This window comes from Neovison vison, chromosome 13 (assembly GCF_020171115.1).
Source record: "Neovison vison isolate M4711 chromosome 13, ASM_NN_V1, whole genome shotgun sequence".
Classification (NCBI taxonomy): domain Eukaryota; kingdom Metazoa; phylum Chordata; class Mammalia; order Carnivora; family Mustelidae; genus Neogale; species Neogale vison.
In genome coordinates, this window is record NC_058103.1 from 58,893,545 (window position 1) to 58,919,497 (window position 25,953).

Here is a 25,953-nt window from a genome sequence, read left to right on the forward strand (position 1 = left end):
TGCTGAGCAGAGAGCCTGATGAGGGACTCGATCTCAGGACCCTGAGATCAAGACCCGAGCCGAAGGCAGCAGCTTAACCCACTGAGCCACCCAGGCGCCCTAAATCAGTGGTTTTTAAGCTGTGTTTTTTTGAGTCCTCTAAGTTTCACAGGGTGACCTCGGCTGAGAGTTGGTAGGGGGGAGAGTACAGGCGTGAAGCTAGTGGAAGTTGAGAGGCCACCTAGTAGAGGCCTTGAATTAGGGAGAAAGGCATTATAGAGACTAATCAGCAGAGAGGATTTATTATACCTCAGGATGACCAGTGCCACAGAGAAGAGATTGTTTACTACATAAAAGACAAGCCAGTGATACACATCATCAAGTATTTAAGCCGGTATGCTTGAGGAACCGGGTACGCCATTGTTTCCTCTTTCAAAAGGGGGACTCTGGGTCATCAGCTATAGACTGCCTAGAAGAAGGAATGCTTCTCTACTCTCGCACAAAGTTGTATCAACCCCATCCAAACTTCCCTTTTTGAATAATAACCCTTTCTTTGAAGCAGGAGTTCTTTGGAGGAATATTGGAGAAAACTCTCAGGACCCATACCTGGGATGGGACAGGATAGTGGTGAAAACTCATTTCCTCATGGTATAAGGTTCTGTTTCTTTTCTTTCTTTTTTTTTTTTTTTTTAACGTTTTGGGGGCCATGGGCGCCTATTTAGAAGTGTATTGATGTATGAACTCCTCACAATGTTTTTATACACAAGTAAAATACATTAACACTACAAAGGAAATAGTTGTACTGATGTTATGAAAATATTTTTAAAATGTAATAATACTTTATAGTAAGGCAATATATTTAAAATATAGGTGAGAGGCCAAAAAATAAATAAATAAAAATAAAATACTGGCAAGGGGCGCCTGGCTGGCTCAGGTGAAGAACATGTTCTTGATTTCTGGATCATGAGTTTGACCTGCTCCGTTTCCAATAATTGCATTATTTCATCTTAATTATAGTTCTCAAGGCCGCTTAATGAACAGCATACTTGTTTTGTTTTTTTGTTAAAGAGATATATTTTTCAAAAGTAGAAAACAATACTGTCACGGCCATACCACCCTGAATGTGCCCATCTCGTCTGATCTCAGAAGCTAAGCAGGGTCGGGCCTGGTTAGTACTTGGATGGGAGAAAACTATACTGTATGGTTGTGATGGGGTGGCTCAGTGGGTTAGGTGTCTGACTTGACTTTAGCTTGTGTCATGATCTTGGGGTTGTGAGATCGAGCCCTGGGTCAGGCTCCACAATGGGCATGGAACCTGCTTAAGATTCCCTTCCTCTGCCCCATCCTCCTCCCTCTCTGAAAAAACTAGGGGGTGCATGGATGGTTCAGTGGGTTAAGCCTCTGCCTTCCACTCAGGTCATATCAGAGTCCTGGGATCGAGCCCCACATCGGGCTCTCTTCTCAGTAGGGAGCCTGCTTCCCTCTCTCTCTGCCTGCCTCTCTGCCTACTTGTGATCTCTGTCAAATCAATAAATAAAATCTTTAAAAAAATTAAAAAAAAACAAAACTATACTGTGTACTGCATACATAAACTGTTTAGTCAGTGGCTTCTACTAACCATAATGACACAGTTTGATCTCTCAGGTCTAGTGATCAAACCTCATAAGAAGACTTAGGACTGGAGATGTCACTAGAATCTGTCCATTTGGCAGGGGGTGCCTGGGTGGCTCAGTTAAGCATCTGCTTTCTGCTCAGATCATGATCTGAGTCCCGCATCTGGCTCCTTGCTCAGTGAGGAACCCGTTTCTCCCTCTGCCTACTGCTTCCCCTGCTTGTGCTTGTTCCCCCCATCCACCCCATGTCAAAAAAAACCTAACTTTAAAAAAAAGATTTTGATAGTGTGCACATGCACATGAGCAGTGGGGAGGGGCAGTGGGAGAGGGAAGCAGACTCCCCACTGAGCAGGGAGCTGGATGCTGGAGTTGATCCCAGAACTGTGCAATAGTGACCTGGGCCAAAGGCAGATGCCAACCAACTGAGCCACTCAGGTGCCCCAGATCTGCAGATATTTCCAAGCTCTTTTCCTTTTCTCTATCCCATCCCCCCCACCTCCTACTGGAAAGGCTTAAAATTTTATTTCTCCCACCTTCCTCGGAGCTAGAGGTGATTGTGTTATACAATTGTGGCCAACAGATGAACATATATCTGCTGTGAATTTTGGGGAAAGTTTTTGCTTTTATGAGAAAATCAGATGTGGAAGGCTCGGCGTCGTTCCCCCTTTTCTGGTCTTGAATACAGACGAGTTGTCTAGAACTGCAGTGACCATCTTGTTACCATAAGGAAAAGGCCACAAGACTCTCAAAGACATTGGTAGTGTGGAGTCATTGACCCAATGCCAGTAGCCAGCTCTTCCTGACTTCTGGGCATGTGACAAGAATCCCTACTAAAAAACTGCTGCTGGGGCGCCTGGGTGGCTCAGTGGGTTAAAGCCTCTGCCTTCCGCTCGGGTCATGATCCCAAAGTCCTGGGATCAAGTCCCACATCAGGCTCTCTGCTCAGCAGGGAGCCTGTTCCCTCCTCTCTCTGCCTGCCTCTCTGACGACTTGTGATCTCTGTCAAATAAATAAATAAAATCTTTAAAAAAAATAAAAAATAAAAAACTGTTGCTATGTGAATCATCTGTTAAAGTAGAAAACATTCCTGCCTGATAAAGAAATAGAAAAATTCTAAGTGATATGAGCTAGATCGACAGACAACAGATGACTTATTAGGGTATAACAAAATGATTTAAGAAAAAGTTTTATGTAATAAAGCAGTTAGAAAAGTATTGAGCTGGGACACCTGAGTAGCTCAGTTGGTTAAGCTGCTGCCTTCAGCTCAGGCCATGATCCCAGGGTCCTGGGATCAAGTCCCATGTTCGTGCTCCTTGCCCTGCAGGGAGCCTGCTTCTCTCTCTGCCTCTGCCTACCACTCTGCCTGCTTATGTATGTTCTCTCTGACAAAAAAAAAAAAAAAAAAATTATTGATGGAATGCCTGGGTGGCTCAGTTGGTTAAGAGGCTGCCTTCGGCTCAGGTCATGATCCTGGCAACCTGGGATCGAGTCCTACATCAGGCTCCTTACTCGGCAGGGAGTCTGCTTAGCCCTCTGCCTCTGCCTGCCACTCTGCCTGTGCTTGCTCTCTCTCTCAAATAAATAAAATCTTAAAAAAAAAAAAAGGTATTGAGCTTAAAGAGAAAACATTTGATTAGTTTGTTGCTGACTATAAAAACATTTGCCATTTAACCAAGATTATCTTAATTCTAAGGATATTTATTCATTGTCTGTTGTTTTGCTCAAGAGTCAAACAAGAGGACCCTGGGTGGCTCAGTCCATTAAGTGACTGCCCTGTGGCTCAGCAGAGTCCACTTCTCTCGCTCTGCCAATCCCCCTGTTTATGCACTCTCTTTATTTATTTAGATTTTATTTATTCATTTAATTGACGGGGAGAGAGAGACAGCAAGAGAGGGAACACAAGCAGGGGGAGGCGGGGAGGAAGAAGCAGGCTTCCCACTACGCGGGGAGCCTGGGGCTCAATCCCAGGACCCTGGGATTATGACCTGAGCGGAAGGCAAATGCTTAAAGACTGAGCCACTCAGGCGCCCCAAAGCTCTCTCTTTAATAAACAAACACAATCTTAAAAAGAAAGGGTCAAACAAGATTTTAATAACCAAAACACATTTTCAATAAGAGTTTATGTGTATATGTATAAAGAAACAATGAAAAAGCACCAATGATCTCTAAAATTTTATCATACAGTTTCTGTACAGGATGCTTCACCAATAAATGGCACTGAATTTGTTTTAAAAACATGTAATTATAGAAAACTGTTTAAACTGTTCTGTCATAAATTGGCTGGCTGGGATTTTCCAAAGAATACTTCAGACACTCAAATCAATATATCTTCCGAATGTCAACTTGTAATGCACAGGTTAAGATGAAGACCCTTCAAATAATGTTGAAGATAGGATTCAATTCTATACTTGAGTTGTCACTGTATATCCTCAGACTCAGGCTGCCTTCATCACAAGTATCTTCTATCCCAGAGAGACCAGCCAAATCAAGATGGTTCATCAGCTAAATCACGTTGGTCAAAATACCTAGTTAAAAAAAAAAAATTCATGTATATTAAAAATATTAATAGCAGCACTACTTATAATAGCAAAACACCACAAACAACCCAAACATCCATCAATAAAGGCATTCATTGACTAAACTATGGTACATCTACATAGTGGAAGACTGAGGCTTTTTATAAAAGCCTCTTTTTTTATAAAAAGAAATGAGGGGCACTTGGGTGGCTCAGTGGGTTAAGTTTCTGCCTTCAGCTTGGGTCATGATCTCAGGGTCCTGGGAGTGAGCCCTGCTTCAGGCTCTCTACTCAGCAGGGAGCCTGCTCCATACTCTACACCACCACTCCACCACCCCGCCCCCGCCACTGCCTACTTGTGACCTCTGTCAAATAAATGAATAAAATCTTTTTTAAAAAATGAGGAAAATACACTGCTATACAGTGTGATTTCTAGGATTAAGTGAAAAAAACAAGGTATAGAATAGTATATTTACTATGCTACCTTTTGTAAGGATGTGTAGGAATGCAGATATATTTATATATACTTACACTTTTAGAAAGAAACAGTAAATAGAAGGGTAAACCAAAAATTAATAAAATGGAAAACTACAGAAGAGAGAAAGGCTGGAGAGGATAAAGGTGGGTTCTAAAATATTTCAAATGCATCCTGAATTAAAATTTTAACTTTGAACAATGTAAATATTTTATGCAATTATAAAAAAAGATTAAATGAAAAAAAAAAAAAGAAAATCCCCAAACCCAACCAAATGAACCTTTATCAGGTTGTTGGCATAACCCCACAGAGGAGAATAATTTCAAGTGATCTTACATGTGATGTTCTGGTATATGTCCCTAGTGAGATATACCAGAGACAAAAGAACTGCAAATAATTCTTAAACTGATTTTAGTAGTTGTACTATCAGTAACACTGTTAGTATATTTATTCTGAAACTATTATGTGCATATTGTAGGAAAAAGCCAATAACTGTTAATGCTAGAAAACAGAATTTCAGCAGAGGAAAAAGAAACACAGCTTCAAGAAAAATCACGTCATCTTAAATCAGAACTGAAAATGAAATCTGAAGTCATGATTTCATTTTTCTCTTTCTAAGAAACACATACTTCCTACCTCTGGTCATCCAAAAGGCCTAAAGGCAATGACCAACCTAGTAACCGCTAACTTCCCTAATGTCCAAATTGTGGACTCTAAATACCATTTTCTAATTTTTTTTTAAAGATTTTATTTATTTATTTGACAGAGAGAGATCACAAGTAGACAGAGAGGCAGGCAGAGAGACAGTGGGAAGCAGGCTCACTGCCAAGCAGACACCCCGATCCTGGGCTCAATCCTAGGACCCTGAGATCATGACCTGAGCCGAAGGCAGAGGCTTAACCCATTGAGCCACTCAGGTGCCCCCCATTTTCTACTTTATTTTTTATCTTTATTTTTTTTAAGATTTTATTTATTTATTTGACAGAGAGAGATCACAAGTAGGCAGAGAGGCAGGCAGAGAGAGAGAGAGAGAGAGAGATAGGAGGAAGCAGGCTCCCTGCTGAGCACAGAGCCCGATGCGGAACTCGATCCCAGGACTCCGAGACCATGACCTGAGCCCAAGGCAGCGGCTCAACCCACTGAGCCACCCAGGCGCCCTCCATTTTCTACTTTAAAAGAGGAACCAGCACTCCTGGGAAAAAAAGCACTGATTCCAGATCTGGGGCCAGAAATGTCTAAGATACATTTGAACCATCTTGACATACCTGAAAGTAAGAAAGCTATAAAAGACCACCAGGGTTATATAGAACAAAAAGCGTAGGAACTGATCTGATGGGTTCCTGCTGACCAAACACGGAACAACCTGAGCATCAACAAAAATAATGACTGTAATATCCCTTTACCTGAATGCAGTGATCAATTTTATACTAGAAGTGGGACAACCAGATATTATGTGCCTCCTGATGTGCATACCACCACCCACGGAGTCTTGTCAAACCAAAAAAAAAACCCCTATATATAATAATCAAGCCTTTACTTTTTTTCCTTTTGAAAATTTTAAAAATTTATCTGACAGAGGGGTGCCTGGGTGGCTCAGTGGGTTAAAGCCTCTGCCTTCAGCTCGGGTCATGAACCCAGGGTCCTGGGATCGAGGCCCGCATCGGGCTCTCTCTCTCAGTGGCAAGCGTGCTTCCCCTTCTCTCTGCCTGCCTCTCTGCCTACTTGGGATTTCTCTCTCTGTCAAATAAATAAATAAAATCTTAAAAAAAAAAAAAAACATTTATCTGACAGAGAACACCGCAAGAGAGGGAACACAAGCAGAGGGAGTGGGAGAGGAGATGCAGGCTTCCCACTTAGCAGGGAGCCCGAGGCGGGGCTCCATCCCAGCATCCTGGGATCATGACCTGAGCTGAAGGCAAACACTTAACAACTGAAGCACCCAGGCACCCCAATAATCAAGCCTTTAAGACAACCTAACGGCTTACAGAAAATATGGGGGATAAATGAACACATTAAACACCAACATGAAGATAAGATATAGTTGTCAAAACCAAAACATGGGAAATTTTACAAGTCAAAGGGCTGGGTTTTTTCCAACAAATAAATAGCAAAGAGATAAACCCAGGAAACTGATGGGGAGACTCAAGAGACATATCGAACAAAAGCAATGAGTACATTTCACTTGGATCCTGACTTGGGTATTTTTGTTTGTTTTTTGGGTTGTTTTTTTTTAGCACCTACTTATTTTCCATCAACCTTATTTCCATTTTGTGTGCCTTGGTGGAAGAGCAGCTTAAGACTGCTCCGTGGGTGTTTCTATGCATTCAGTGGCCTGAGCAATGGGAGCTACAGGCTAGTCTTCAATGGCAGGCTGAGCATTCCAGTTTTCATTTAGTAGGAACTGACTGTGACCAGTCTGTGACTTCAGGATGAACTGCAGTGAACTCAGGAGCTGGAGCAGTCCATTCACCCTGAAAGTCTTCCTAGGCCACAGCCTTTTCAGCAGTGGCCTGCTCTTCCTTTTCAATCTCTTCAGGATCTCTGTAGTAGTAGAGATAAGGCATGACCTCACACGGGTGTTCATGGGAAATGGTGCCAAGCACGGATAGAACTTCCCAGGCCAGGCTCCGCCACATTAGACTCACTGAGTGAGCTCCCTTATTGCTTAAGGGATAGCAATGTGCATAGAGTGCAGAGGAGAGTCTGTGTCACACAGAGTGACCGTAGGCAGGTTAACGTAAGACAACTCTGTGTGAGGCTGTGGTCAGTCCTAGCATCAGTAACCACCAAGAAGGCTTGGCTCTAGGAAGGCTGCCTGGATCTGGTTATTGAAGGTTCCAGGGATGAAGTGGCCAGCAGGAGGGAGTGGCTCCAGTAGCAGCAGCAAACTTCAGCACAGCTTGCTGGCTAGTATTTCTGGATGACAGAACACTGACATCAACTGGGTTTTCAATGGCAACAATGGCAGAAGCTGCCCGCAGAAGCATCTCCCAGGTTCTCTCTCCAGATTTTTTTTTTTTTTTTTAAAGTAGGCTCCGCACCCAGCATGGAGCCCAACATGGAGCTTGAACTCACAACCCTGAGATCAAGACCTAAGCTGACATCAAGAGTTGGATGCTTAAACAACTGAGCCACCCAGGCACCCCTCTCTTCCGATTTATGATGTAGATACTAACACTTTCCTTTTGTAGATGTACTGCTCCATTTGGAAGTCAAGGCTGGTGCCACCTAAGTGGGTTCCTGCTGCAAGGAATTTGAGGACATCCTTCTCCATTTCCAGGATATCAAGGACTCTGGACATTGTGAAAGTTTTTCTTTAAGTTACCATGGGAATGAAGAACAACAGCATGTGGTTCGACCTCTCCCTGGCTAGTATGGAAAGGGAAAGGGTTGGATCCTGATTTGAACAATTCAAATGTGAGAAGACATTTTGGGAACAATTAAGGAATATGAAACATGAACTAGGTATCAGATAATATTGTGGAGTTATTAAATTTATTAGATATGATACCAGTATTAGAGTCATGTTTTAAAAGGTCCTAATCACTTAGATACTCTAAAACAGGAGAAATGACATGTCTGAGATTTGTTTAAAATACATTAACAAAAAAGATGAGACAAATGAAATACTCTGGTGAAGTTAATAAATGTTGAACTTGGGTGATAGATGCTGACGGGGGGCAAGTATTATTCTACTACATTCATATGTACTTGAAAATCTCGTAAGAACCTTAGGGGCACCTGGGTGGCTCAGTGGGTTAAGCCTCTGCCTTCGGCTCAGGTCATTATCTCAGGGTCCTGGAATCAAGCCCCACATCGGGCTCTCTGCTTGGCCGGAAGCCTGCTTCTCCCTCCCTCTTTACCTGCCTCTGTGTCTACTTGTGTTCTCTCTCTCTGTCAAATAAATAAATAAAATCTTCAAAAAAAAAAAGGAGCTTAAAACATTTTTCATTGATAAAATAATTAAGGTGGGTAATAGGGCTATTAAATCCCATCTGAATGGGATTCCACTCATTTGAGTAGGTATTTCTATCAGTTAGAAGTTTTTGCTTTAAAGCTGCAGGACAGGGGCGCCTGGGTGGCTCAGTGGGTTAAGCCGCTGCCTTTGGCTCAGGTCATGATCGCAGGGTCCTGGGATCGAGCCCTGCATCGGACTCTCTGCTCAGCCAGGAGCCTGCTTCCTTCTCTCTCTCTCTGCCTGCCTCTCTGTCTGCTTGTGATCTCTCTGTCAAATAAATAAATAAATAATCTTTAAAAAAAAAAACATTATAAAGCTGCAGGACAAACAAGACCAATAACAACAAAAAAACAAACCCACAAAAGAGAACAATATTTGTTCTTTTTTTTTTTTTTTAAAGTATGGATATGTTTTTTTTTTTTTTTTAATTTTATTTATTTATTTGTCAGAGAGAGAGGGAGAGAGAGCGAGCACAGGCAGACAGAGAGGCAGGCAGAGGCAGAGGGAGAAGCAGGCTCCCTGCCGAGCAAGGAGCCCGATGTGGGACTCGATCCCAGGACGCTGGGATCATGACCTGAGCCGAAGGCAGCTGCTTAACCAACTGAGCCACCCAGGTGTCCCAAGAGAACAATATTTGATACTTATATTGAGATGGCTATGACCAAGATTCAAGGTCTATGTTATCTTTTTTCAAACATTCTAGAATCTTCTTTAAGTCTTCTTTTAGAGAGCCTGCTGTGTGGGGCAGGGGGGAGAGGGCATCTTAAGCAGGCTCCATGCCAACACGGGGCTCCATCTGAGTTCATGACCTGAGCCAAAATCAAGAGTCGACGCCTAACTGACTAAGCCACGCAGGCACCCCTCTTCTGCAGGTTTCCTCTTCCCTTTTTTAAAAGATTTATTTATTTATTTATCTGACAGACAGAGATCACAAGGAGGCAGGGAGAGAGAGAGGGGGAAGCAGGCTCCCTGCCGAACAGAGAGCCCAATGCAGGGCTTCATCCCAGGACCCCAAGATCATGACCTGAGCCGAAAGCAGAGGCTTTTTAGCCCACTGAGCCACCCAGGTGCCCCTGCAGGTTTTCTTAAGTGAAGCCTATATAGTCTAAGAAAATTTTCTGGCCTAGAACATAAGTAATTAAGTAATATTCTGAGGAGAAAAAAAATAATCATGACTAATTACTTGATATTGCTTTTCTCATAACTGCACATTATAAAATATCAGTGGATTAGTAGTCAGATGTTATATTTAAGTCTCTGATTCCATTCAGTACTAGTTTACCGAACCCTAATTAATGTTTCTGAAGCTGTGTCTTCACCTGTGAAAGTAAAAGAAAAAACTCTTGAGTTGTAAGGATTAGAGACCCAGTATAAATAGCGCCTATGGCTCTCATTTAATCCTTATTACCAAGAGATAGGCAGTTTGATACGAGCATAGTCCAGAACTTAGCTCTGAAGCAAAGCTGCCTTGTTTTTGGATCCTAGCCCTACAATTTACTAGCTTTGTGATGGCAGGAAAATTGTTTTATCTTTTTCTGCCATGGTTTCCTCATCTGTAATTGGTAATAGCACCTACCTTCTAAGGATTCAATGAGTTTCTATTATGAAGCACTAAGAAAAATGCGTGGCACAAAGTGTCTAGTTAAGTATTAATTATCACCAGCAGCATAATTATTATAGATTGAGAAATTATATGTTGAATACATGTGTATTCTGAAAAAGTGTCTTGAGGAAGGATAATGGACACAGATTATTTCCCTTATCAATATTTAAACATAATATAAAGCTTTAGAAAGGTATTGGCATTAGATTAAAAACACTGACCAATGTAGGGGCGCCTGGGTGGCTCAGTGGGTTAAGCCGCTGCCTTCGGCTCAGGTCATGGTATCGAGTCCCGCATCGGGCTCTCTGCTCGGCAGGGAGCCTGCTTCCTCCTCTCTCTCTCTGCCTGCCTCTCTGCCTACTTGTAATCTCTCTCTGTCAAATAAATAATAAATAAAATCTTTAAAAAAAAAACAAAAAAAAAACCACTGACCAATGTATAAAAATATCAAGTCCAGAAAGAGACCTGAAATAAATATGTGTAGGTATAATACACACATATACTCATACACATGAACTCAGAATAAGAGAATGTTTTTAGATAAATTCCAGGTAGAAATGAAATCAAACGCATACTAAATAAAAATATGTCTAAACTGAAAATGAATAAAGTACACAGGCAATTAAAAAAAATTACAATAAAATAAAGTATTATTTTACCCTCACTGGTAATTAAACAAATGCAAATAAAAATAATTTGTATCTTTTTGTTATTAGAATGGAAACATCTGTATCAACTGAAAATGCCCAGTGCTGAATAGAAGACAGGCAGTCTCACTGACACTTTCATGGGAACACAGAAAGATATGAGTTTCTGGAAGGCCAACTATTAATAAATATCTCAGTTTTAAAATACATGCAAGCACTTCAACTTATTTCTAGGAGTTTGCCCTTAGGAAATAACAGAGCTATAACATATAAGGATCTATACTGTAGCATTATTTATAGAAAAAACTCAAAATATAGGGAATTGATATACGTATGATATTGTTTCCTTGTACCTCAATTTCCTCTGTTTGAAAATGAAAACAGTATTTTCCATTAGTAACACTATTATAAAGCAAGGAATCAAGGATTACTTACCTGCTAACCAGACAGATTAATAAATTCAAAGCAGGAACCCGCTCATCATCTTTACTGTCCTAAAGAAAAAAAAAAATCAGAAAAATGTAGAGTGTTCTCCCTAGTTTTTTTTTTTTTTAAGATTTTATTTATTTATTTGAGAGAGAGGCAGTGAGAGAGAGCATGAGTGAGGAGAAGGTCAGAGGGAGAAGCAGACTCCCCATGGAGCTGGGATCCCGATGCAGGACTAGATCCTGGGACTCCGGGATCATGACCTGAGCCGAAAGCAGTCGTCTAACCAAATGAGCCACCCAGACGTCCCTCTCCCTAGTATTTTTGAATACAATATGCAAAACATGAAACTTTTGTTAGATAATAGTAATAATCATATGGAAGTAGAAAACCTCAAAGAAAAAGGAGAAAACTAGAGAGCTAACAACCCTTGAGAAACATCTGACATGATCTTTAAAGATTTTGTCACAGAGAGGGCACAAGCAGGGGGAGCGGCAGGCAGAGGGAGATGCAGACACCTCGCTAAGCAGGGAGACCAACGTGGGACTTATCCAAGGACTCTGGGATCATGACCCAAGCTGAAGGCAGATGCTTAACGACTGAGCCACCCAGGTGACCTCTGACATGAACTTTTAAAGAAAGGTCCTCAATAGGGAAAAGAAATAAAGAGTTGAAGATTCAAAGGAGAATAACTTGGAAAAAAGATTTTTCCTGGTTCCAAGTAGGGGAGCAACACCCCCCCACACACACAAATGTCCTAACTACACAGTACGGAAAACAAACTATATAAAAATATTTTTAAAAACTTAAAATTGAGGATTGAAATCGTGGCTTCTAGCTTAAGACATACCAGAAAATAGTCCAGCAGATCAGGGTTCTCAATTATATGGAGATAGTTGCTGAACTATATATTTTACAAAGTGATGTTACAGAATGTGAAGTTTAATTTTATACATTTCAGGATAAAGTTACAATAACCTATCAAGAAATGTTATAGCAGACACATCACATGTTAATTCAAACTTGGGACACGCTTCCTTGTTAGTATACTCAAATCTATGTGTCAAGCACTATATGAAACAAAGCTGAATAAAACATATTACCTGCTAATAGCGGAGAAGATGAAATATCCATATTAATTTTAATGAAAGAAAAATGTGTAAAGTGCCCATAAAAAAAATATTAATTATACTGGAAAAACAGAGGATGAAGAGATTCTTTTTAGTTGTTAGGATCAGGGAGCATATCATAGAAAGTGGTAGAATATGAGCCAGATTACGAAAACTAAATGGTATTTAGATGCAGACTGGAAGAGTGAAAAGGCACTTCTGGAGACGAAATAAAATTATTTATTTGTATATCTGTCTATAAAGGGTAAAGGAAAAATATGTGTCTTAATTTTTGCAAGGATTAGCACATCTTAATGTAGTTTTCTGACTAGAAATCAGGACTTCCATTATAGGAAGAATCTCTAAAATGAACTCTTTGGACCCAAGGGTATTTGAAGTGTCCAATGTCCTATGTCTGTGGTAAGAAGATACAAAAGATATCGGCTGGCTATCTAGATATAGACATTTAAGATATTTAAATAAAGTCTAGGAACAAAATATGTGAAATATTTTCTGAGTTGCAAGTATATTCTGCTTGGAGTACAAGCCACAGAAGCTAGTTTGGGCCGTATCACGGTTTAACAAAAATATTTGTGAGTAGTCAATAGAGAATGAGTATACATTTTGTGGAAGGGAAAGGAGGGATGAAAGAAAAAAAATCACAGGTGGACTTAATCTGGCATAAAGTTTATTTATATTATAATGCTGCAGGTATTTAGAACAATCATTGCGCCAGAGACTGTTAGTTGACCACTCCAGCTTCTTGTTTTCCCTTGCTATTTAGCAAAGGAAGTTCATTTTTTTTTTTAAGATTTTATTTATTTATTCGACAGAGAGAGATCACAAGTAGGCAGGGAGGCAGGTAGAGAGAGAGAGGAGGAAGCAGGCTCCCCACCGATCAGAGAGCCCAACGCGGGACCCGATCCCAGGACCCCGAGATCATGACCTGAGCCGAAGGCAGCGGCCCAACCCACCAAGCCACCCAGGCGCCCAGGAAGTTCATTTTTAACTAGGCACCCTGTCCCCCCAGCTAAAAGTAAACACTACCCATAGTTCCTAATGGCCATGTGACTAAAGTCTGGCTAAATGAACTAGATATATAGCCAGATGTGCTTGTGAAACCTCTGGGAAGCTTTGTTAGAGAATAATCTTCTCTTCTTTCTAGTTCCTATAGCCAAATATAATGGCTGAACTCCAGCAGCTACCTTGGACCATGAGGTGAGCTTGGCAACCGAAGTCACATGAGGCAGAACTCAAAGGCCTGGGCTACTGCCATCTTAGATTTGCTCTGTCCACCTGAAGACTTCCTTTATCTAAGAAAAACATGTCCATTTTATTTAAGCTACTGTTATTTTGGGCTTCCTAAAATTATGTGGCCAAATCTAATCTTGACTAATAAAATATTCCACATTTTCCTCTTTCAATGTAATCCTTTTTTATTACCACATAAATCAATGAGCACTTTCAATTTGAAATAGTAAGCTGTAACTTACCACTAAGAGCCTTACTTCAGAGCACCTTCTTGCTAGCTGCCGAATCAGTGAATGAGCCTCAGGTAATAAAGGTTTTTCAAGACAAGCCAGTAATGCATAAAGCCACCTTCCCTAAATAGGATTTTAGAAAAAGTAGTAAGTAGCAAATACTGTACCCTAAGTTTAAGTTATTTTTTAAAAGTTGTGTCTGGTTATTTGCTATGAATAAATCAATGTAACATTAACTGTATTATGTTTGGATATAGACAACAAGGGACTATCTAGACAGCCAGCCGATATCTTTTGTATCTTCTTACCCAGACATAGGACATTGGACACTTCAAATACCCTTGGGTCCAAAGAGTTCATTTTAGAGATTCTTCCTATAATGGAAGTCCTGATTTCTAGACAGAAAACTACTTTAAGATGTGCTAATCCTTGCAAAAATTAAGACACATATTTTTCCTTTACCCTTTATAGACAGATATACAAATAAATAATTTTATAAATTTATAACTTTGCCCCATGCCTATACAAAGAAACTATACTCTAGATGAAGTAATGTTTTGAGGGGCACCTGGCTGGCTCAGTTGGTGGAGCATGCAACCCTTGATCTTGGGACTGTGAGTTCAAGCCCCATGCTAGGAATAGAGAGTACTTAAATAAATCTTAAACAAATTATAAAAAATGTTTTGATACTTCTGTTAAGTACCATGGCAAACAATCTATCCCCACTCTTTTTATATATTTACTTATTTTTAAAGTAGGCTCCATGCTTAGCATGGAGCCCAATGGAGGGCTTGAACTCACGATCCTGAAATTAAGACCTGAGCTGAGATCAAGAGTCAGACACTTAACCGACTGAGCCACCCAGGCACTCCATCCCCATCCTCTTTTGAAATGTTCTCTCTCTTTTTTTTAATTACAAAAGGAAAAAATATTCAATTCAGAAAAACTGAAGAATACAAAGAGCACAAAGTAAAAAACACAAATGCAACCCCATCCAGAATTTTTATCTTTAGCATATTTATTATGTACAACTTATAAAAAAATAAAGTTCCATTATTGTAGTAATATTAATAATGTGGTAGTAACCTTGTGTAGCCATCTTCTTTACTTGCAATACATAGTTAAGTATCTCCCATGTTGTTAAATGGGATTAATAACATCTCAACATAACACTTATATAAATACTCCTTAACCAAACACTTTCCTGTCACTGCTGGTTTATTCTTTCTTTTCCCAAACTCTTTGAGAGTATAATGATAGATATTATACCCCTAGGACCAAGTCTAGAATTGGAACACAACAGGAGCTTAAATTAAAAACCTTTATGGAATGAATGTTCCATTTTGAATGCACCATAATTAACCAATTTCCTACTGTTGAGCACTCAGGTTTAATTTGCTGCTGTTATATAAAAAATAGTGTGATAAATATCCTTGAACATAAATTTTAGAGCATCTCTGGTTTTTTGGGCTAAATTCCTAGAAATAAAATGGTAGTATCAAAGGGAATGTGTGTTCATAAATGTTTCTGAGATATAATCAGTAAATTGTACCCCAGAAAAATTATATCAAATTCTATTTCCACCAGCAGTGTATATGACTGAACTTATTCTGAGGAACAAATCACTCTGGAGAAACCTAAAGAATATTAAACAATGTTTACATAGCAATTCATGCAACAAACTAAATTAGCTCCTCAAGCTACCCCAAATCAGTAAGACTTTTTCTTAAACAAAAGATTCACATCCAAGTTTCTTTTATAAATAATAAGTGGCATTCTCTTCTACATCAAAAAAACTATTATACATTTAAACTTGGCTCAAATTCTCAGGGCTACATTTACCATATAACTGGCATTCAGGTATTCAAATGGCTCTAAAACCTCTACTGATTGTCTAAGATGTATTTATATTTAGAGGCACCTTTTCTCAAAGTCAGTGAACACACTGTGGCCATACTAAAATGTAAAAACAAAACCCAAAACAAAATAGCTGAACATATTCTTTAATACCTTCAGATTTGGATGAAAAATAAGGCTGTATTTATTTCTCAAGAAGAAATTAAAGTAATCCCAAGTAAAGACATTTAAAACAATGTCTTTTTTCTTCTGCTAGTTTATGATAAGCAAACTTTGTAATACAGGTTTTTATACACTGATATTCTTAATAGGAAAGTTCTGATAATATGGTTAATTGGATAGAAGAACTGAATACCATTGATTTAAGAGTCATATCGACTCAAGGTTAGAAGCAAAGGGTTTATTAGGTTAAGATTTAGTAAATCAACTGTCAGTTCCTCTGACAAATATAGCTACTTTTTGATAATATGCTCTCACTAATAAATAGGAAAAGCCAAACTTATCACCTTATTACCTTGGGAAATCTTCAGAAGTTTAAAAAAAATTTTCCAAAAAAATCTTACAACAAAGTTAATAAAATAAAGATTTAAGGAAGAGAAGGAAAACAGGTCAGGTAATACTGCTAAAAGGTCACTATCAGAGAGAAAGAATGGATGTAGAATTTAGAGTTCAACATCCAGATTCCAATGAACAAGTAATATGAATATATACAAAGTTATCTCTTGAAGGTATACCTAATATACCTATGATGGGGAAAATATTCACTTTCACTGACATTCAAGGAATACAAATTACATTTACTTTGAAGTATTACTGTAAATTCACTAAATTTGAAAACAAGCAAATTATAAAATGATTATAATCATTAGATTGAACATATGGAATTACTGATAATCAAATGTTTTTAACCTACAAAAATGGCAAATGTATACAGTTCAACTTAAAGCGGAGCTCCAGAGAAAAAGAAGAAACCTTTGCTGATGGCACTATTAACTGATTCATTCCTTTTGCAAAGCAATGTAGCAAAATGTAACAAAAGGTTATAAAACCCTGATTCAATAATTCTACTCTAGCAATATCCTGAGAAAATGATAATTAAATTAAATTAGTATAAATGTTTGTCATTTTTTTTTAAAGATTTTATTTATTTGACTGAGAGAAATCACAAGTAGATGGAGAGGCAGGCAGAGAGAGAGAGGGAAACAGGCTCCCCACTGAGCAGAGAGCCAGATGCGGGACTCAATCCCAGGACCCTGAGATCATGACCTGAGCCAAAGGCAGCGGCTTAACCCACTGAGCCACCCAGGCGCCCCATAAATGTTTGTAATTTAGTCATGATTATAAATACAAGAAAGAACCCAGAAGGTCAATAATGAGAGAACAAAGTAAACCATGAGACATTAAGACAATGGAAATTATATGAGTTACATTATCATACAGAACTATATATATTAAATTGGGAGCTAAAAAACCCAGAATAACATATTACATATGTAAAAGATATTACATATTACATATGTAAAATAACATTACATATGTGTGGCCACTGAATCAGAAACAGTGATTTTATCTCTATTTATTTATTTTTTAAGTAGGCTTCATGCTGCGCGTGATGCTTGAAATGACAACCCTGAGATCAAGACCTGGGCCAAGCTCAAGAGTTGGATGTTTAACCATGGTCTTAAAATCCAACTCACAATAAGAATATCAAATACCAACAAAATAGCAAGCACTGTGTGCCAGGCATTACACTAAGAACTTTGTATATAGTAACTCCTTGAATCCTCCAATAACCTATGAGCTGTTATTTGCATTTTACAGATAAGGAGACTAGAGCATATAAGGATTCAGTACCTGCTCAAGGTGACACCCCAGCAATCCTCTATACTCTTAACTATACTGCACTGCCCCTCTACTTTATAGTTTTATATTCACAGCTCATTTTCATCTTCAGTTTGGGTCAAGTAAGTCAGTTTGGTGGGCATTATATAAATGAATTCTCTGCTTAATATCCTAGTAAGAAATTTTATTATCCTTTGAAGTTAGATCTAATTTTTAGAAACATTTTTTTTTTTATAGTTAAGGATATTTGCAAAAGAGCATACCTGAAGCTCCAAAGCTCCCTGTCAAAGGATAAAATATAATCTTTGCCCTGCAGAAACTTATAGTCTGCTGGGAAAAACAGATAAACCAATATTGCAATATAATGTACAAATTTTTAAGCCTGCCATTCATCTCGGTAGCTTGGGAAGTCTCTTAAGTATCATATTCTTATGTGAAATTCACTAGACTTTCATTTTTATATTTTATTCTTTTAAATCTCTCTATATAACGTGCACTTAAGGGGAAAAAAATTAATGTTTAAAGTCACTGTTTCTGGGCACCTGGGTGGCTCAGTAGAGGTTGAGCATCTGACTCTTGATTTCAGCTCAGGCCTTGACTGATCTCAGGGTCATGAGTTCAGGCCCCACGCTGGGCTCCACATTGGGCAAGGAGCCTACTTAAAAAACAAACATACAAAAACAACACATATACACAAAACACACACAAAAGAGAAAATGCATTTCAAATTTATTTAAGCCAGCACTAATTAAAATGGGATGTCCAAACTGGATGTCAGTCAGTGATCTATTTGTTACTGGACTGCAGTGACACAAGTTGCTTCTCCCAAGATATAAATAAACTCTTTAGCTGACTTTTTCCAAGGCAAATCTTTCTCAATAAAATATAATATTGATTTGCATTCTACTCTAAGCTCCTTATTTCACTGCAAGCAAGCATAGTTTGCATTGTACACATAGTTATATGTACAAGTATAATACACACATATCCATAAATATCCTTAGAGTCCTATCTCATATATAAAACAAGTATACACAATTTTGTCTGCATTATAAAAATAAAAAGATGCAATACTACCAGTTCTGGAGTGAAGTCTCTTTCTCCAAACCAATTACTCAGATATTCTAATACGCTAGTTACTGTTGCCTAAAAAAAGGGGAAAGGGGAGGTGGAAGAAATGTATTAGTAATAAAACAAAGGCAAGTTCAACATGGGTTTCATTAAGTTTAGTTAAAAAGCAACTCTGATATTAAAAATAGTCCCATTCTTTAGACTTCCAGAGAAATTGACTGTATTTAGTAATTTGGTTAGGTGGCTCACTCAGAGAGAAGAAGCTTTTTAGACAAATATTTTTAAGTACTTTCAAGTATCAATACCTTGGTTTAAACCCAAGGATTTAGTCTGTAATCACTAACTTAGTTTAAAAATACTTGAAAAATTCCCCTGGCTCTTAAAAAAAATCTTTGCATAAATACCTTCAAGTTATTTTCATTAAGTCAAAGTAAAAATATAAGGAGAAAGTTAGCTAGAGAAAGATCTGTTTTAAAGCTATATAGACAGAATTTATCAAACTGTTGAAAATATTCTCTTGCTTCTTCAAGCATAATTGGACACTTAATGAAAATCACTCATTGAATTTAGTATGATACAGTATTTTAAAGCAAATGATCAAGTGAGACTATTAGCCAGTAAGGGATTTACAACAGAGCACGATACTTAAAAAATTTTATCTTTCAAGGGCACCCAAAGCTATGTGAAGGCAAAATAATCAAATTTCTCATCTGCTATTTAAATGGATAACAGAGTTCTTCATCCTAAAAGAGCGAGAAGCTTTTGATCCAAGAAATTATCTATTTCATTCTTAATGGGATATATAGGACATCTGGAACCAGAAGTAACAATCTAACCTCAGTTTTACTTCAAACCCCAGAATCTAAGACTTAAAACTGAAATATACACAAGTGAAGAGTTGAGCAACATGATGTAGCATGAGCTCTGGCACTCTCCTCCTAGTGCCCTATCCCCGCGGCGTTCCGCCGGGTCCCGCACTCTCCCCTTCGGTTCCCCGGCGCGGTCGCCCCGCCCCTCCACCCCTTGACGTGGCAGAGGCGGCACCAGCCATGTTGGCCCGGCGGTGTTCTGCGCGGAGGCCGGGGGCGGGGCGGCGCCGGCCGTGATTGCAGTGCCGCGGTTGCTCTGGGTCGGCTGAAGGGACCGATTTTGCACGGCGGTGGCTGCGGCCGGCGCGGATCTCGTTTGGAGGCCCAGGGGTAAGGACCGCCTTCGGGTCTTCCTCCTCCCGGCTCCCCGGAGAGGCCGCGGGCGCTCAGCGGAAAGCGGGGGAGGGGAAGCTGGGCTGCTGTGGGCCGGCGGGCGGGTGGGCCGGGGTCTCTTGGGGCCGGTGCCCGCTCTGCCCTCTTGGGGTGCTCGGAACAGACGGGAGCGCCGGCGGCAGCGACCAGCCGGTGAGGGCACCTTTGAATCCTGACCCCTTCACCCTCTCACCCACCACTCCGCTTCGTTCTTCCGGGCCTGGGGGCCCGGGCCCCTCACCAAGCTCCCCTGGGTAAGGTGCGAAAGATGGGAGTCGGGTGCAAAACGGCAGTTCAGCATCTCGCCCAGCACCCACCCCCGACTCCCGGGCGACCTGCCTTCCTCGCCCCAGCTTATCACTGCTTCTGGACACTTGGCTTCTCGGTTCGTGCCTTCCCTGATCTGAAGTGCCCTAGACTTTGAACCCAGGTGACTTCGTCACGGGTCGTTCGGCCTCGGGAGTCGAAGAGGATAAGGAGAATTAAGTGGCAGGTCAAGCTAACGCCTTAGGCCTCGATTACGAGTGGGGTGCGGTTTTCAGATCGGACCAGTCTTCTCTGTTGTGCTAGCGTTTTCCCGTTTTGGTGGGAAAGGAAAAGTACAGTCTACATGTAGTCTCTGGGGTATGTTGAATTCACGTGAATTTCCTCAGCCTCCATCCGGCACAGCCGCGTATAACCAGACACATTAACTTGGTTAAAAAAAGTTGTAGGTTTAATGTGGATTTAAATATAAATGTTAAGTTTTCCTTCTCTCCCTTGCCAGTAGTCTAACCTCGTTTTGGAAGTCCGACCATTTTTATTTGACTCATAGAGTTTTAGAGTTAGAAGGGGCCTTGTAGTTTTTAGCCTCAACCCCCTCATCTTACCTGAGAAATTGAGGATCAGAGAAGTTAAGCTGTTTGTTCAAGATCATAAATCTAGGCATGGAAAGCAGTTGAAAACACTTCATTGAGGATTTTACAACTGGAAAGTAGAGAGGCACACTTAATTGGTAAACACATCTGATTGGAAGAAATTCAGATTTTAACTTGCAATTTAGGATATTTTTCACTTGGGATCTATAAGTGTGCTATAATTGGAATATTGCAAACTCCTGATTTTTACTGAATAAAAAAGCTTTAAAAATACTGTGGGCATGTGTTTAATAGGTTAAAGAGACATGATGTTTTGCTTCTTTGCTTTTATATCATGAGAAATTATTTAACTAAAGTAAGTTCTGCTGATTATATATAAGTTGTGCTGGGAAGCGAGACATTTCTTTAGCATAGTCTTTTGTGTTTTTGTACCACTTTAAAAAATATTATGACTACAATTTTTTTTATGATTAGTATTTTTAATCTCCATCCTAATACAGTGTCTGAATCATATTTATTTGGTTTTAACATAAGATTAGGGGACAGAGTGCTGATCAAATAATGCCATTTTATAAAAAGCTAGTTTGTGAAAGGAATTTATTTTATTTATTTATTTTTTAAAGATTTTATTTATTTATTTGACAGAGAGAGATCACAAGTAGGCAGAGAGGCGGGCAGAGAGAGAGGAAGGGAAGCAGGCCCCCTGCCGAGCAGGGAGCCCGATGCGGGACTCGATCCCAGGACCCTGGGATCATGACCTGAGCCGAAGGTAGCGGCTTAACCCACTGAGCCACCCAGGCGCCCAGGAATTTATTTTAGATATGCCATTGTTGGATATAGGGTCCAGTGTGGAAAGGTTTGTACTAGAATTAGTGATTTTAGAGGTGAGGGAAGTTGGGGAGGTGTTGTGCATGGCCATGTAACTGGACCAGTTAAGAAGAAGTAGGTGGGACTTTTTCAAAATACTGCTGAAAAGTGAGAATGTACAAAATACAATAGATGTCATTTAGTAAACAAATACGATCTTAGAGCAGAGAGGAAAAGGAGGGTAATTGTGCTCAGATATCACACAGGTGATATTTAGTATTTCATAATAAAAAGCAAGGATGTTATGATCCACCTTTGTTACTTGTAGAAACTTAAACCTGTCTATTGTGTGTCAATGTCTTTATGTTAAATCTAACAGAGCCTTTCTCTACTAGGCTCTCTGAATGAATTGTCCTAATGTCCTAAAACCTTGCTTCTTAGGACCCCTTTGGACTCTTGAACATTGTTGAGGATCCAAAACAAAAACCAAAAAACCCCAACTGCCCCCCTCCCCGGAAAAGCCCACCCTGCCTTAATAGAAGACAGGTGGATTTTCATATTTACTTCTGCATTCAGTCTATTGTAATATGTTATTTTGCTTAAATTGTATGAAAGAAGTCTTGCCTTACATAGATACATAGTTGGAAAAAGGAATATTTTAATAACTTTTCCAGATAATTGTGCATATTCTTTTTTTCATACTATACTACAACTTGACAGTTTTAATTCAGAAATCAAGGGATAATAGCAGTGTGAATAATGAAATTTTAGAAATGAACTTTTTGTACTATATTGCATTGAAATTCATTGGTCTGTCCTGCACTTTGAATGGATCTCTATCCATGCATGATTTTGTAATATCATGAACTGATCATTTGGGAGATTTGCTTCACTGAATAAAGTATATTTTCCAAATGTTGACATGTTTCATTATACAATAGAAAATTCACATTAGTATCACCACCGATCTTATCAGAAAAATCTTTACATATTAGCCGGCTGCGAAGCTCAGGGTCATGGTCACCGGTTTTCATAAATTTTGATATTTGCAGGGTGCCTGGGTGGTTCAGTGGGTTAAGCATCTGCCTTCTGCTCAGGTCATGATCCCAGGACCTTGAGATGGAGCCCCACATTGGACTTCTTGCTTAGCAGTGAGCCTGCTTTTCCCTCTCCCTCTGTCTGCCACTCTCCCTGCTTGTACACTTTCTGTGTCTTTATCTGTCAAAGAAATAAATAAAATCCTAAACATTTTTTTTCTTTATATTTGCTTGAAAGTTCAGATTTTATCCTCGTTAATAACTACTGTCAGTTATTTTCCAGGTGACAGACTCACTTCATCAGTTGAGAAAATGTATGCCAAATACCTAAGTATTAGTTATGTACCAGTTTTGGAGAATTGAGAAACTAGTCAAAACATTTTTTGTGGTTTTATGGTTCAGATGAAAAACCCTGACTGGTCTAGTATTTTATTAGGTATTTTAATGCTTTTTGGTGATGCATTTTATTTTATTTTTTGTATTTAAAAAATTAAAAAAAAAGATTTTATTTATTTATTTGACAGAGAGATCACAAGTAGGCAGAGAGGCAGGCAGAGGGAGAGGAGTAAGCAGGCTCCCCACTGAGCAGAGAGCCTGATGTGGGCGGGATCCCAGGACCCTGAGATCATGACCTGAGCCTAAGGTAGAGGCTCAACCCACTGAACCATCCAGATGCCCCTAAAATTTTTTTGATGATACATTTTAGATTACATAGATTCTATTATACATGCAAAAATGGAAAACTTCATTTGGTTTTTGTTCTGTAGAAATAATGGGAGGGATTGCATAGTCCTGGAATTTATATTCACATACATAGCCTAGAAGCTGTTGGTAAGAACGATTTCTCTCCCAGAGGAGGTTGTTTCTTCTTTAAAAATGAGGTTGGCATCTAACTGTCCTCTGACTATTCCAGACTTTTATTTTATCATTATTTTCCAACACCTACTTTTTCTTGAAAACTTGTACTGTCCTTCTTGAATCTGGCTTCTGTATTTACCTTGAAGATTGGCTTTTCTAAACAGCTTAGTTATTTTAGAATTCCTCTCTATCCCTTATCAATCTTTGAAAAATCTGTTTGCTTTTGATTAGTATATAGTTTTCTGGTTGTGAGATTCTGATAGGAATACAGTGTTTTATTTTTTTCTTTTTATATATATATGTATGTGTATATATATTTAAAGATTTTATTTGTTTATTTGATAGGCAGTGAAAGAGGGAACACAAGCAGGGAGAGTGAGAGAGGGAGAAGCAGGCTTCCTGCTCAGCAGGGAGCCCAATTGGGTGGTGGGTACCCATTCCAGGACACTGGGATCATGCTGAGCAAAAGGCAGATGCTTAACAACTGAGCCACCCAGGCGCCCCTAATTTTTCTTTTTTTAACAGAGATATATTTAAAATAGAACATTCTTATGTCTTTTAAATAAAAGAAAATTCTTAGCTGCCAAGGAAGAGAAATAACCTAGATTTGTTAAGCTTCGCTTTCTGTAATACTTATTAACAAAATCTATTTGAAAATGTTCCTGGGCGCCTGGGTGGCTCAGTGGGTTGGGCTGCTGCCTTCGGCTCGGGTCATGATCTCGGGGTCCTGGGATCGAGTCCCACATCGGGCTCTCTGCTCAGCGGGGAGCCTGCTTCCCTCTCTCTCTCTCTGCCTGCCTCTCCATCTGCTTGTGATTTCTCTCTGTCAAATAAATAAATAAAATTAAAAAAAAAAAAGAAAATGTTTCTAAAATTAAAACTATTATATTCAATATGCTTTTTTCTTTCTTTCTTTTTTTTTTTTTTTTTTAAAGATTTTATGTATTTATTTGACAGAGAGAAATCACAAGTAGGCAGAGAGGCAGGCAGAGAGAGAGAGAGGGAAGCAGGCTCCCTGCTGAGCAGAGAGCCCGATGTGGGACTCGATCCCAGGACCCCGAGATCATGACCCGAGCTGAAGGCAGCGGCTTAACCCACTGAGCCACCCAGGCGCCCCCAATATGCTTTTTTCAAATAATAACTTTTCTTCCCTCAGTTACATTTTATTTTTTTTTATTTTTTTTTTTTTAAAGATTTTATTTTATTTATTTGAGAGAGAGAGACAGTGAGAGAGAGCATGAGCGAGGAGAAGGTCAGAGAGCGAAGCAGACTCCCCATGGAGCTGGGAGCTGATGTGGGACTCGATCCCGGGACTCCAGGATCACGCCCTGAGCCAGAGGCAGTCGTCCAACCAACTGCGCCACCCAGGCGTCCCCCTCAGTTACATTTTAGAATCAGTTCCTTGTCCTATTGTCATTCTTAGCAACTTCAGTATTCCTGTTGGCTTTTGGTACCCTACCTTCGTAATTCTTTTTTTTTTTTTTTTTTTAAAGATTTTATTTATTTATTTGACAGAGAGAAATCACAAGTAGGCAGAGAGGCAGGCAGAGAGAGAGAGAGGGAAGCAGGCTCCCTGCTGAGCAGAGAGCCCGATGTGGGACTCGATCCCAGGACTCTGAGATCATGACCTGAGCCGAAGGCAGCGGCTTAACCCACTGAGCCACCCAGGGGCCCCTACCTTCGTAATTCTTTAGTTCTTGATATCTTTCATCTCTCCTTCAAATCTTTGGCCAGCCACATAACAATTTAAACTCTCTATCCTCTCAGAACTTTAAATTTTACAGTTTCCTTCCTTACAAATCACTGTTGCAGTTTGAGAATGTGAGATAGACCTAACTGTTGCCTAGGTAGGAAGGCTGGCATTCTAGATAGGTAGTAAGAAGAGGAACGAGATGGATATATGTCTTGATACTGGGCCCTAATGAGAGTGGAATCCTCCTTCTAATAAATTTAAGAGAGTATATTGAAATTGTATGGATCAAATTAGAGTTTAAAATGCTCTCTTTGGGGCACCTGGATGGTTCAGTGGGTTAGGCCTCTGCCATCGGCTCAGGTTGTAATCCCAGGGTCCTGGGATCGAGCCCCGCATTGAGCTCTCTGCACAGCGGGGAGCCTGTTTCCCCCTCTCTCTCTGCCTGCCTCTCTGCCTGCTTGTGATCTCTCTTTCTGTCAAATAAATAAATAAAATCTTAAAATAAAATGCTCTCCTAACTTGGAATGTTAAAAATATTCTTTTTTTTTTTAAAGATTTTGTTCATTTATTTGTCAGAGAGATAGAGTACAGGCAGGCAGAGTGGCAAGCAGAGGCAGAGCGAGAAGCAGGCTTCCTGCAGAGCAAGGACCCGATGTGGGGCTCGATCCCAGGATCCTGGGATCATGACCTGAGCCGAAGGCAGCCGCTTAACCGACTGAGCCACCCAGGCGTCCCTAAAAATATTCTTAATTAAGTTTCTGCAAAAGAAGTCAAATGGCATATATAGAACACCACTTAGCAAGCATTTTACTTATTGTGCCACAAATGGTGCTATATTCACACAGTAGAAAAATTTACCTGTCTCAAACAGAAGTACTCAGTTT

The 25,953-nt window shown here is 39.7% G+C and overlaps 1 protein-coding gene, 1 long non-coding RNA gene and 1 pseudogene across 3 annotated transcripts in view; 1 reads left to right on the plus strand and 2 right to left on the minus strand.

The window, feature by feature from the left end:
• Nucleotides 1–3,654: 3,654 nt before the first annotated feature.
• LOC122893320 lies at nt 3,655–18,653 on the minus strand. The gene is made up of 4 exons (XR_006381610.1): nt 18,583–18,653; nt 13,819–13,929; nt 11,226–11,284; nt 3,655–4,117 (listed from the first exon to the last, which is right to left on the minus strand). It is a non-coding gene; the product is annotated as an uncharacterized LOC122893320 (long non-coding RNA).
• Nucleotides 6,492–7,627, minus strand: LOC122893319 (annotated as a pseudogene).
• Nucleotides 18,654–19,620: 967 nt separating the features above from the next.
• The window catches only part of SEC23A (SEC23 homolog A, COPII coat complex component), a 66,784-nt gene continuing 60,451 nt past the window's right edge, over nt 19,621–25,953 (plus strand). The window contains exon 1 of one of the 2 annotated variants that reach the window (XM_044231615.1): nt 19,621–19,775. The gene's annotated coding sequence lies outside the window, so the exon portion shown is untranslated. The remainder of the gene's footprint in view (nt 19,776–25,953) is intronic. The other variant, XM_044231614.1, reaches the window with a different exon arrangement.